Raw genomic sequence first — 10,712 nt, forward strand, 5'->3', positions numbered from 1 at the left:
TTCTGCCTTTTGTTGGATGCTTTTATGGATTTTATGCTTTCTTAAAATAGATTAATCCTTTCTAAACTCTTAGTTGTACTAAGATGTAAGTCAATAACATCATAAATTAACTCAAGCCATGGATTTACAATTAAGTTGAACCTCATCAGAACAGAGCAACTTGGAGCGTAACCAAGAATTAGTACAACTCTCAGAATTCAATTTATCTCAAAAAGTATCCAAATAAATTGACATTACATCTGATGATTGATGTGGGATTAGATAATTGTCTGAACCACGTTGAATAATGATCTAATGGGTTCAATGCCTCTATAAAATCGATATTGATCCTTCCTAATTTCACTGTGATCTAGTCATTAAGATCTTAGATAAACACAAGTCATGGATTTACAATTAAGTTGAACCTCATCAGAACAGAGCAACTTTATACTGTACTCGTAAATAAATTATCAATTCTTCTTGTAATGAGGCATTTCATTAATATTTTTAATATACAGAGTGTTGCAGGATACGAAAAATTCGAGAGTGAGTAGATGATGTGAAAATAATGCTGTGACATAAATTTAGTTGTAGGCCTTCAAAGTCAAAGGAAATCTCATATTTAAGCATATTTTTCAAATTATACATTTGAACATTGTGAGTTTTTGATGGATTAACATTTTACAAAAAAGTACTCTTAGCTCAACTCGATATAATTTATGGTTTGATTGTTGTATAGACCAAGAAAACCATTCGATATAAAGAGACGTAAATCGTAATTATTTATTGAAAATACTTACAGAAAGTATAAAATCACAATCAAAAATTCAAATGCAGGACACAAGAAAAGAATTGAAATGTAAAAGGATATTTCTTTGAACTTTGAAAAGCATTTCAAGATTATGCCTTAAAGCTTCACAATGGAAGTTTTTTCTATCGATCATTTCGTTTCTTGAGTCTACTGGTGCATATAATAAGCTTATACTCCAAAACAATTAATCCATTGTATTTAGTTCAGGTGAACGTGGTGGCCATTCAAATGGACCTCCTCGACCAATTCATCTATTAGTAAAAACGTTATCAAGCTAATTCCATTAATCGATGTTCATTCTTCATTTGATTTGTTCCGGAAGGATTTTCAGCTGCCCATAAATGTAAATAATTGATAAATCAATAAAATCGTCTAGTGTGAAACTAGCTTTATCAGTATACAGTAGTTTTCCAACAAATCTATTACCAACTTTGGAAATTTTGAATGATTAATCATTATCCTATTTTCAATAAGAGGATCAATGTTATCCTGAAAAAATTTGATTTTGTTATTTAGTGACTTTCACCTACAAGCAGACGATTTATTCTAATTTTCTTTCGCTAAAGTATAGTCTAACATTTCCTACGACACATCTTGCAAACCGGAATGTAAAAATTATTCTTTTTATTCAAACAAGATGTCGCATCTGACAACGTTTACAAAGAGCGACATCTGTATTTCTTTAAATATACTCTACCTCAGCAGAATTTTCACATCAAAAAGTCAAATTTTTGCATAGTTTTAGCATATTCAGGGTTTAGTTCTCGGCGCATTCCTTTGTTTCTAATATTGGGATTATAGTACAGTCAAAATTGTAATTTTTTAATTTTTCCCCACATCCAATAGTTATTATATCAAAGTTATATTCACAAATATACACTACCGGACAAAAATTTTCACCCATCTCATAATCGAATAGCAAAATGGTAATAAATAATAATAAATAAATATACCAATTGATTTGTTCATTATTGTTAAACTATTAATTGATTCTTCGGTGTTTATAATTGTAGTTTAGTCCCAGTTAGTCCCTTTGATACGCAAAAACGTGTTATGATTCATATTTTTGGGTGCAAGACATCTTTTTGTAAAGTTCGTATGCGAATTGTTTTCGTTCTCGCAAATTCAGACTTGTAAGTTTTGAAATGGGTAAAACCAAATAATTATCGTATATCAATCGCAAGTATTCATATTCTAGGCAAAAGTATTCATACTATTGCCGCCAAATTACAAAAAAACATGGTCGTACCGTGGACTATAACGTGGAAAAAATACGCATCCATCAAGAGCTTTTGCGATGGTAAACGTTCAGAGCGACCACAACCAATCACTAAACATGATTGTTGACTTACTGTCCCAGATATAGCAGCTCTAATTTGAGTATTCGCTCTGCGCATGTCAATGAAAGGACGAATGTTAGATCCATGTGTAATCCTGACTGTAATAGCACTTGGAAATCTGCTAGGAATGGAAGAGATTTTTTGGAAAGAAAAAGCTATATAAATATATTAAAGGAAAATGTAGTACGCTGTAACCAGAGCTTGACCGACAGGAAATTTATCTTCCAGCATGATAACGATTCTAAGTATCCTTTAAATAGTATTTTAAATAATTAGAATGAAAGAATGTACTGAAAGTGAATATTTGGCCTTCAAAATGGCCAGATTTCAATTCGATTGAGTTGGATTGAGTTGTTGTGGGACATATTGCACTAGAAAGTCCTACGTCCACTTCATATCTTTGAAATATCCTGTCCGCTGTCAAATGTCACACTTGACATTAAGAAACGTCATATTATAAAAGAAACGGTTATTTGAAGTAAGTCCATTTTCTGGGTGAATATTCTTCTTGTCTTCTTCTTCTGTCTTGTCTAACGGACTTCCAGCCTCCGCGTTGCTTTATTTTCATAATTTCCGTTCCTGAGTCTACCAGTAGAGACGCTAACAAGCGTCCTGTGTTTTCTCTAACCTTAGGTAGACCCAGGTATTTATGCCCATGGGTTGTTTGCCACATTTTCCGTTATAATGTTCAGCCTTCCCGCAGGCTCCTGCAATCCCCATTATCATTGCACCATAAGGAAGAGATTTATTTAATAATAAATCATAAATTCAGGTATTAAATAACCCACTGTAGTATTTGCAAACTTTCTTACTTCAAATGAAATGTCTGATTCGTTATCTGAAAATATTTCAATTAATTACTTCAAAACTTTTCATAGTAATATTACTTTTCACACCTTTTGATTACATTTCATTATTTTCCTTGTAATTGAAGATTCTATTGAATATTATAAAAGTGCCTAATAAGATAAAACGTTGTATATAAACACGTTATGAAAATAACTATTAAATCTTACTATATATTGACGTCAGTGCACTGCCTTATTGGTAATTAGTAATTCAACAAGAGCTTTAAACCAAAAATTAATGTTTGATATAGAAAAATGAAAAGAATCAGATCTCTAATCAAAAATCGTGAAACCTTTTTGCATAAAATGATCACCTGAATAAATCATTTAAATCCCAAAACGATGCGTCAAAGCCAAAACTCGTTTGTTTGCCATAACAGTTTTTTGGGATTGGAGGAGTGTCTCCCCCATAAATTTCACTTTCGAAATATATTTTTTGACAAGAACTTTATACCAAAAATGAATGTTGGATATAGAAAAATGAAAAGTGTTAAATCTATGATCAAAAATCATGAAACCTTTTTGCATAAAATGATCACATGGATAAATCACTTCAATCCCGAATCAAAGCATGAAAACCAAAACTCGATTTAAGTTTTTTGGGATTGGTTGAACGTCTGGCTTGTAGATTTCACTTCTTTAGAAGATCAAAAATTCTAAATCTTCCATCCTTATTCATCTTTGAATCTGTTTAACTAATTAATAAGCACGCTTCTTTAATTTCAGGAAGATCGTTCACCTTCACTTACCTACTCCACGTCCAGAATTAGTTAAAGGCTCAATATTAGACAATGCAAAAAAATGCACAATCATTTGTCAATTGAAATCAAATCGATATCATATTTTCTCGCGTTTTGGAATAATTTGAGGGAATATTTACTGGAAAGTGTCTCTGTAAAAGACTTGCATACTGGTCTAATTTTGCTATGGACTTATATACTAATTATTACCTATTGCTATTGACTATAATATTTTTATTCATTGTGATTTTCCACTGTATATTGAAATTTTATTTTATTTGTTTCATTTTTTTTTAGTTTTTACAAGCTTTTATCTACAAATTGTTACAATAAAGAATTTCTCTCTATACAATTACTTGTCAAGCTTCTACGCGTTTGGCAAGGTTGAAACGAAACATTAAAACCAGACAGTAAAGAGAAAAAAAACGATTGTAATAAAATAAGAAACTACCTGTAGCTCAACTCTTATTACCCATGACGAACTTTCTAGAGCTTTCCGGCAATAATTAAATAAACAAATCTTTTATTTTTCTATGAATTACATCTTATACAACAAAAAATTTATACCGTATCCTGATTTTTAATTAAAAAAAAAATTATAGAAAGCTTCGCGACAATATTCGTTGTTTTCCTCTTTGCTTTCACAAGTTTTCCAAATCTATTTTCGTATTTCTTGTTGTTATTGATTTCCCAACCTATTTCTAGTTCATCCAATCAAAAGAAAGTGTGCGTTGGATACAGAAACCTGCAAATAGTGGAAATATCTAAAGGAGCATATGCTGATGATACAGTACTTGTTGTAGAAAAACTTTAACATTTAGAAGAAGACCCTAAAGCAGTTTTGAATGAGGATAAATGTAGAAATGAAAGCAGTAAGGGCACTCAAACAATAAGCATAGGAAACAAGATTTCTGGTAGATATAAAAGAGCATTACAGGCAGTGAAAATAATGGATAGATCAACGATTAACCAAATACGTCAAGATCTGGAAACTATCTCTCTGATGGAATTCATTGAGCAAAGGCAGTTGAGTTGGTAAGGTAACACAGAATGGAAGATTATAGACTACTGAAGAGCAAAAAAAGAGGAAGACCTTAAATAACATAGTACAAAGTAAAAGTTTTTTCTTCTATTAATTATATTTTATACTGGAAAAAACTACGTTAAATAAAAAATTTCGTGAATATTTCTTGAGATTATTTGACCAAAATTTATGAGAAACTGTGAGCTGGATCAAGAACAATTCAATAATAGAAAATCCATGGAAAAAATACTAAAATTCATACAGTATACTGATTTTTTATTTGAAAAAAATTATTACCAAAACTTTGCAACAATGTTTTCAAAATTCTTCACGAATTATCTTTCGTGTTTTTTATTAGCTTAAGCCATTGTTAAAAATTGGTGTTCTGGGTACCTCAAAAAGCTATTACATTTCCTTACAAACACTTTTCCCAACGAGGTTCAGAAGTTCGATATTTTTTTATAATAAGAGATAGTCAAACTTATCAAAATAGCCACAATCGCTGGAAAACCTTTGACCACTGAGCCATTTTTTAAGGAAACAAAAAATATTCCTTGGGGGCTAAATCTAGTAAATAAGGTGCATGATTCAGCAATTCGAAATTTTATTCATTAATTTTGAACATTGCAATAGCGGATGTGCGATCTGGTGCATTTTCTTGATGAAATAACACTTCCTTCTCAGCCAAATGCTAATTTTTTTCGCTCAAACGTAGCAATAACTTCGAATAATACTTGCCATTGATAGTTTTTCTTTTTACCAGATAGTTAATGAAAATTATCCCACGCCATGACCTTGGAACGGTCTTTGCCTTCTTAAGAGCCGGTTTTTATTCCATTCTGATCAAAAGGGGCAGCCATCTTGAACACAGCTTTCTAAAGTCCAAATTTTCAGTTAATATTCGATGTACCTCGCGCATTTTCAGTCGACGATCATCCAGTACTGAAAATTAACTATTCATAGTTATGATAAAGAAAAGTACAAAATTCGTAAAACGTTAAAAGACAGAGAATTAATGAAGAAGATGTAGACTTAATTTTGAATTTATGAAAAACATTACTTACTTAAAAAGTTCAAAACCTGAAACTACCTAGTTTTTATCACAATTTGAATTGAATAAAATAAATAAAATAAAATTTTCTCAATGTAAGTCTTACAATTAACATCAAACCAAAAATAATAGTTTCCGCTATTTCTTTATTTTATACAAGCGCGTGTTTATATTTAGTCGATAAGTGCGACAATTTAAAACGTGCAAGTACCTGCTGATTTATTTATTATTCTTTAACTGTGAATTACTAAGATTCAACTCCGATTTCGAATAGTCGGAACTTTCGTTAAATATTAACTCTCCGATACTTTTAAATAGAAGGTTAGAATCTGAAGGTGAATTAGCGTAGTGAAACGCCGATAGTTTTGTTTTGATTTCTTTTTAACCTTGAGTTGAATTTCTGATGTGTATAGTGTGTTTTTATTTACCGTGTGACATTTTATTAGACTTCTAATAACGAAACCAAAAACAAAACTTCATTCAAAGTGTGTACATCCTTTTGAATACAAAGAATTTAATAAACTAGAAACTGAAAAGAAAACTGCAGTACAGCCTTCGGCTTAAAGGCATTTCCAACAATAAATTAATCCAAAAATGGTGAAGTTCTAATCCTAAATCGATAAAAATTGATAAATTGATTTCTGAAATGGTTTATTTGCAATATATTCCCTTCAATTTAATAAATGGGTATTGGATTTAAACGTTCTTAATGCCTAATTATCTGTTAAAGGAAAGGCAGTTCCTTACAGAATATATCTGTGGAAAGTTGTAAGTAAAATTAACACAAAAAAGGATTTTCTGAAACAATATGACGAAATTTCATTCACAACAGACATTTGGAGTGAACTAACGTCAAAAGTATCGATATTAGGTGTGTTCCACCATGGTAGTTTAGACCGTTCTTGGAAACGTGTAAAGATATTTTCTGCGCAATCGCGGTTCTGGTAATAGTACTTGCTTTCAACCATATATCTTAAAGATCGATTCACAAATAATAACTAAGTCGGTTGGAATATAAATAAGAATCGTTGGTTGCACGCTATCTTTATTGCGCAGAATCGTCACCGTACCAAGGACGGTTTTTCGATGGACTGAAACGAACTCATTAAGTCCAACAGCGCACAAGAGAAATGAAGCATTACAGAGATAACATTTTGAAATGTCACCCATTTAACTGAAGATTTAAATGTAGAATAATTTAATGTAGTGTTAACGGGAAATAGAAAATCACAAATACAAAATCAAAAATTCATTGTTTTGTTTATTAAATATAACTTCTGCTTCTTCTGGAATCACTTCACGATAATACATACAACTTTGTCCATTTATCCATTCACTTTTTGCTAGGTTGGAAACAAAAATTAATAAACGAAATAGATAAAGTACAGAACGTTTTGTATCAATCAGTAAACATCCCCACAGATCAATGAATCTAGAAGATCTTCCTACTGCTATAAACTACAAGCTGGTTTTTTTGAAACATGTGGTGGTGTTCAAAGATGTCGAAATAAAATTAAAGGGTTAACAGTGGGTTAAGAAAACATAAAAATTGAACGCTGTGAAAAGAGCATTAGATGCGAAAGGACTAGATAGGACAACCACCAGATGGTTGACACATCTACTATCTAGAACAGCAGAAACTAAAATTGAAATTGAATCACTGTAAACAGGGGAGTCGCGTCTCCACTTATGTGGAGCTTAGTTGTAGACGAACTCTTATGCAGGTTGATTGAACTCTATATACCGTATCAAGGAATTTCTTTTATTTCTTAGACCTTTTGATACGTTTATTTTTCTAAATCTTCTTGATTTCAGGTATTTTCTGTTTTAGAATTATTTTTTTCAAGGTAGCTGATTGAATAATTTTTTGGCGCTGCAGATGATGGAATTTTGCACCAGATCAGAATTGGTTATAGCTAATTAAACGTTGAAATTCTTTCTTTTAGTAGGGTAATTATGAACAAGTCTCTCAGTTGAGTGTTTGCGAAGAGACCCCCAGAAATGTAAATAATACCGAAGCTACGATTCGAACAACGAGTAGTCAGTTCTTAAATCAGTAATAAAATTGAGCTGTTTAGACACAGATTTAATCACAAAACAAACAGAGGGTAATTTCTACATGTACAGACCATTGAGGGGCCGAAACCGTTTGCGTCAGACCAAGACTTAATAGTTATGGGATCGTTAATCATGGTCGAATGTAGAGCCCAACCCATCGTTACCGCAGGAAGTTTGTTTTGAATGTTGAGTAGGGTTTCCTCTAGATCAATGGAGTGGAGATCAATACAATAGTTTTTAATGAGCGCATTTCGTTTCTTAAATCATTGATAACAGACCAAGTTTCTTTCGAGGAATTTTTTACCTTTCGAGATGCGATTGTTGTAATGGTTTAAGAATGGAGAAGTTGTACAAGTTTTGTTTTAACCATTACAACTTTTTTCGGTCCAGTAGACACTCCAAAATAATAATGTCAGCTATGTTATTTTATATTTTTATTCTTTAGTTATTCACTTACAAATTTATCTAGCACGATATCAAATTATCCTTATTAAACGTGATTACAAGGTCAACAAATATCAACAAAACAATTTTAATATTCATGTTGAAAATTAGATTTAACAGTATTATGAAATAAACTAATACTATAGTTAATGATGGGTGAAATATTTGATGAAACTGAAAATTTTATTTGTTTGAACACGCTAATTTCAGGAACCACTGGTTCGAATTGAAAAATTCTTTTTGTGTTTGATAGTCCATTTATTGAGGAAGGCTTTAGGCAAAATAACATCGCGCTGCGATTTTTTTAGGAGCGAAGTATTAGTCAAAAATGCTGCAAAAGCGGTCAAAATCAAAAATATATAAAATTTTCGTGTCAGTTAGCATGTTAGTTACCATAATCCCCCAAAACGATTTGACCTATTTGTATTAAATTCAAAATGAATATTCAGTAGGTCTGAGATTCGGTCAACATCTATTTTTCATGCCCCCAAATGTTAAGGGTGATCCAGGGTTCAAAGGTGAAATTTTTCGATTTCATTTTTTCATACTCACTAAATTTTTACCCTTCTAAGATCAACCTCTAACTATCAATCCATCAGTTATCACCGCTAGGTGTCTGTCTTTGTCACCTCTCATCCAAAACATCATGGAATAGGAATGAAAACGAAGCAGCAGATGTCCTGTCTTACTACACAGTTTTCGGCCATTTTCGTTCATTTTATTCCTGCATAGATCCCAGTAGTGATTTCGTTAACCAAGTTATCGTCTTCAGAGACTAAAGGTAAACTCTCTGAAGACGATAATTTGGTTATCGAAACGCACTTTAGTTTTCAAATAATGCTCCAGATGAAGCTTATTTAATGGTCAATGTTGTTGTATTTGGGATTGCAGGAGCTTGTAGAAGTTGTGAAATCAACCAGGTAACGTTAGATGATATTGAAGATTCGGGAAATGAAACAAAGAATAGAAACAAAATATTTATAAATATTGAAAAATATATTAAATGTAAATACAGTGCAGGCATTCAAGCTGAAAATGGTGTCAAACCTCCGAATTCTTTAATGCAGCTCCGATTTTCCTGAAAATTTAGAATTAAGCTCATCTTACCCTCCATATCAAGATCTACTTGATCGCGAGGTTTTTGAGGATTGAAAACCACCCCTTATCAAAAAATACCAATATGATAGTTTTTCCTACTTTTTCTCAATTCAAATTTTTTGTTTATGCAGCAAATATTTTAACATATGGTATAATAGAAAATTCATATATTTTGAAGTATCAACCCTTAAAAATCTTTAAAAACTACCCTTCTGATGAAAATAATATAGAAAAAAATCTTTTAACGATTTAAGACATTGCAATTTCATTTTTACTGTGAAAATTTCATTTTGACATCCATTTTGATAAAATTCAATTAGTTATTAGTTTTTATTAGTCAACCCTTAAAAACTATAAATGAAATAAAAATAAATCGAATGATTGCCAACTTTTAGTTTTTGCATTATTTTTGATATTAAAGTTTTTTGTCTCTACTTGAAGTAAATTTTAATTAATTGTCTATACCCTGTCAATCCTTAAGAACCACTCCTTTAATAAAAGATAAAACAAGATTTTAAAGACTGTTAATGTTTTTATTTTGATTTCTTTCGATATTCAGTGATTTTTCATTCTCTCCACCCTGACAAAACTACCCCTTTACCAAGATTATAAGTATATCATTTCTTGATACTTTCAAATGTACCTAAAAGCTTTTTCATATCCATTAATTCACAAAAAAAAATTCAAATTCTTATTTTTTATGTAACTCTATTAATTTTGAGGGCTTGAAATCTTATTTATTAATTTTATTAATAAAGGGTCGAAGGGCTGTGGATTAGCAATCATCGCACTATAGTGACAGATTTTTATGCTAAAAAAAAGTAAAGTAACCTTCATAAAAAATGCTTCAATTTGATTGTTCATTTGCTTTTGTATCTTTTATAGTTATGGAGAAAAAATAAGCAAAAAAAATTTTTCAAAAATAATAAAAAGGATTATTTAATGCTCATTTTTTTTCAAAATTATGCATTTCTAATCAGCCAAACTTTCAGATGTCGTAAATAACATCCAAATAAAGTATTTCTTACAAGGAATGAGTTTAATTTTGATTTTCAATGAAATGGCATTGGTTTTAGTGCAATTTTTTTAGCTTTAACTATTTTACATCATATCTCACTGAAATTTCGGTCAAAATGACTTTTATCTATAATTATTTGAAAGGTCTCTTTAAGCTCTTTAAAAAGTATTTTATGACTTTTGTTGAAAAATGTACCCTTTTCCCATTATTTGAAATTAAATGCTCAATTATGTAAAACAAAAGCTATTCAAGTATCTATAACTTGCTTTAGGTAGAACATTAAGATCTTAAAATAAACCTT

Source organism: Diorhabda sublineata, chromosome 7 (genome assembly GCF_026230105.1).
Source record: "Diorhabda sublineata isolate icDioSubl1.1 chromosome 7, icDioSubl1.1, whole genome shotgun sequence".
In the NCBI taxonomy this organism is placed as follows: Eukaryota; Metazoa; Arthropoda; class Insecta; order Coleoptera; family Chrysomelidae; genus Diorhabda; species Diorhabda sublineata.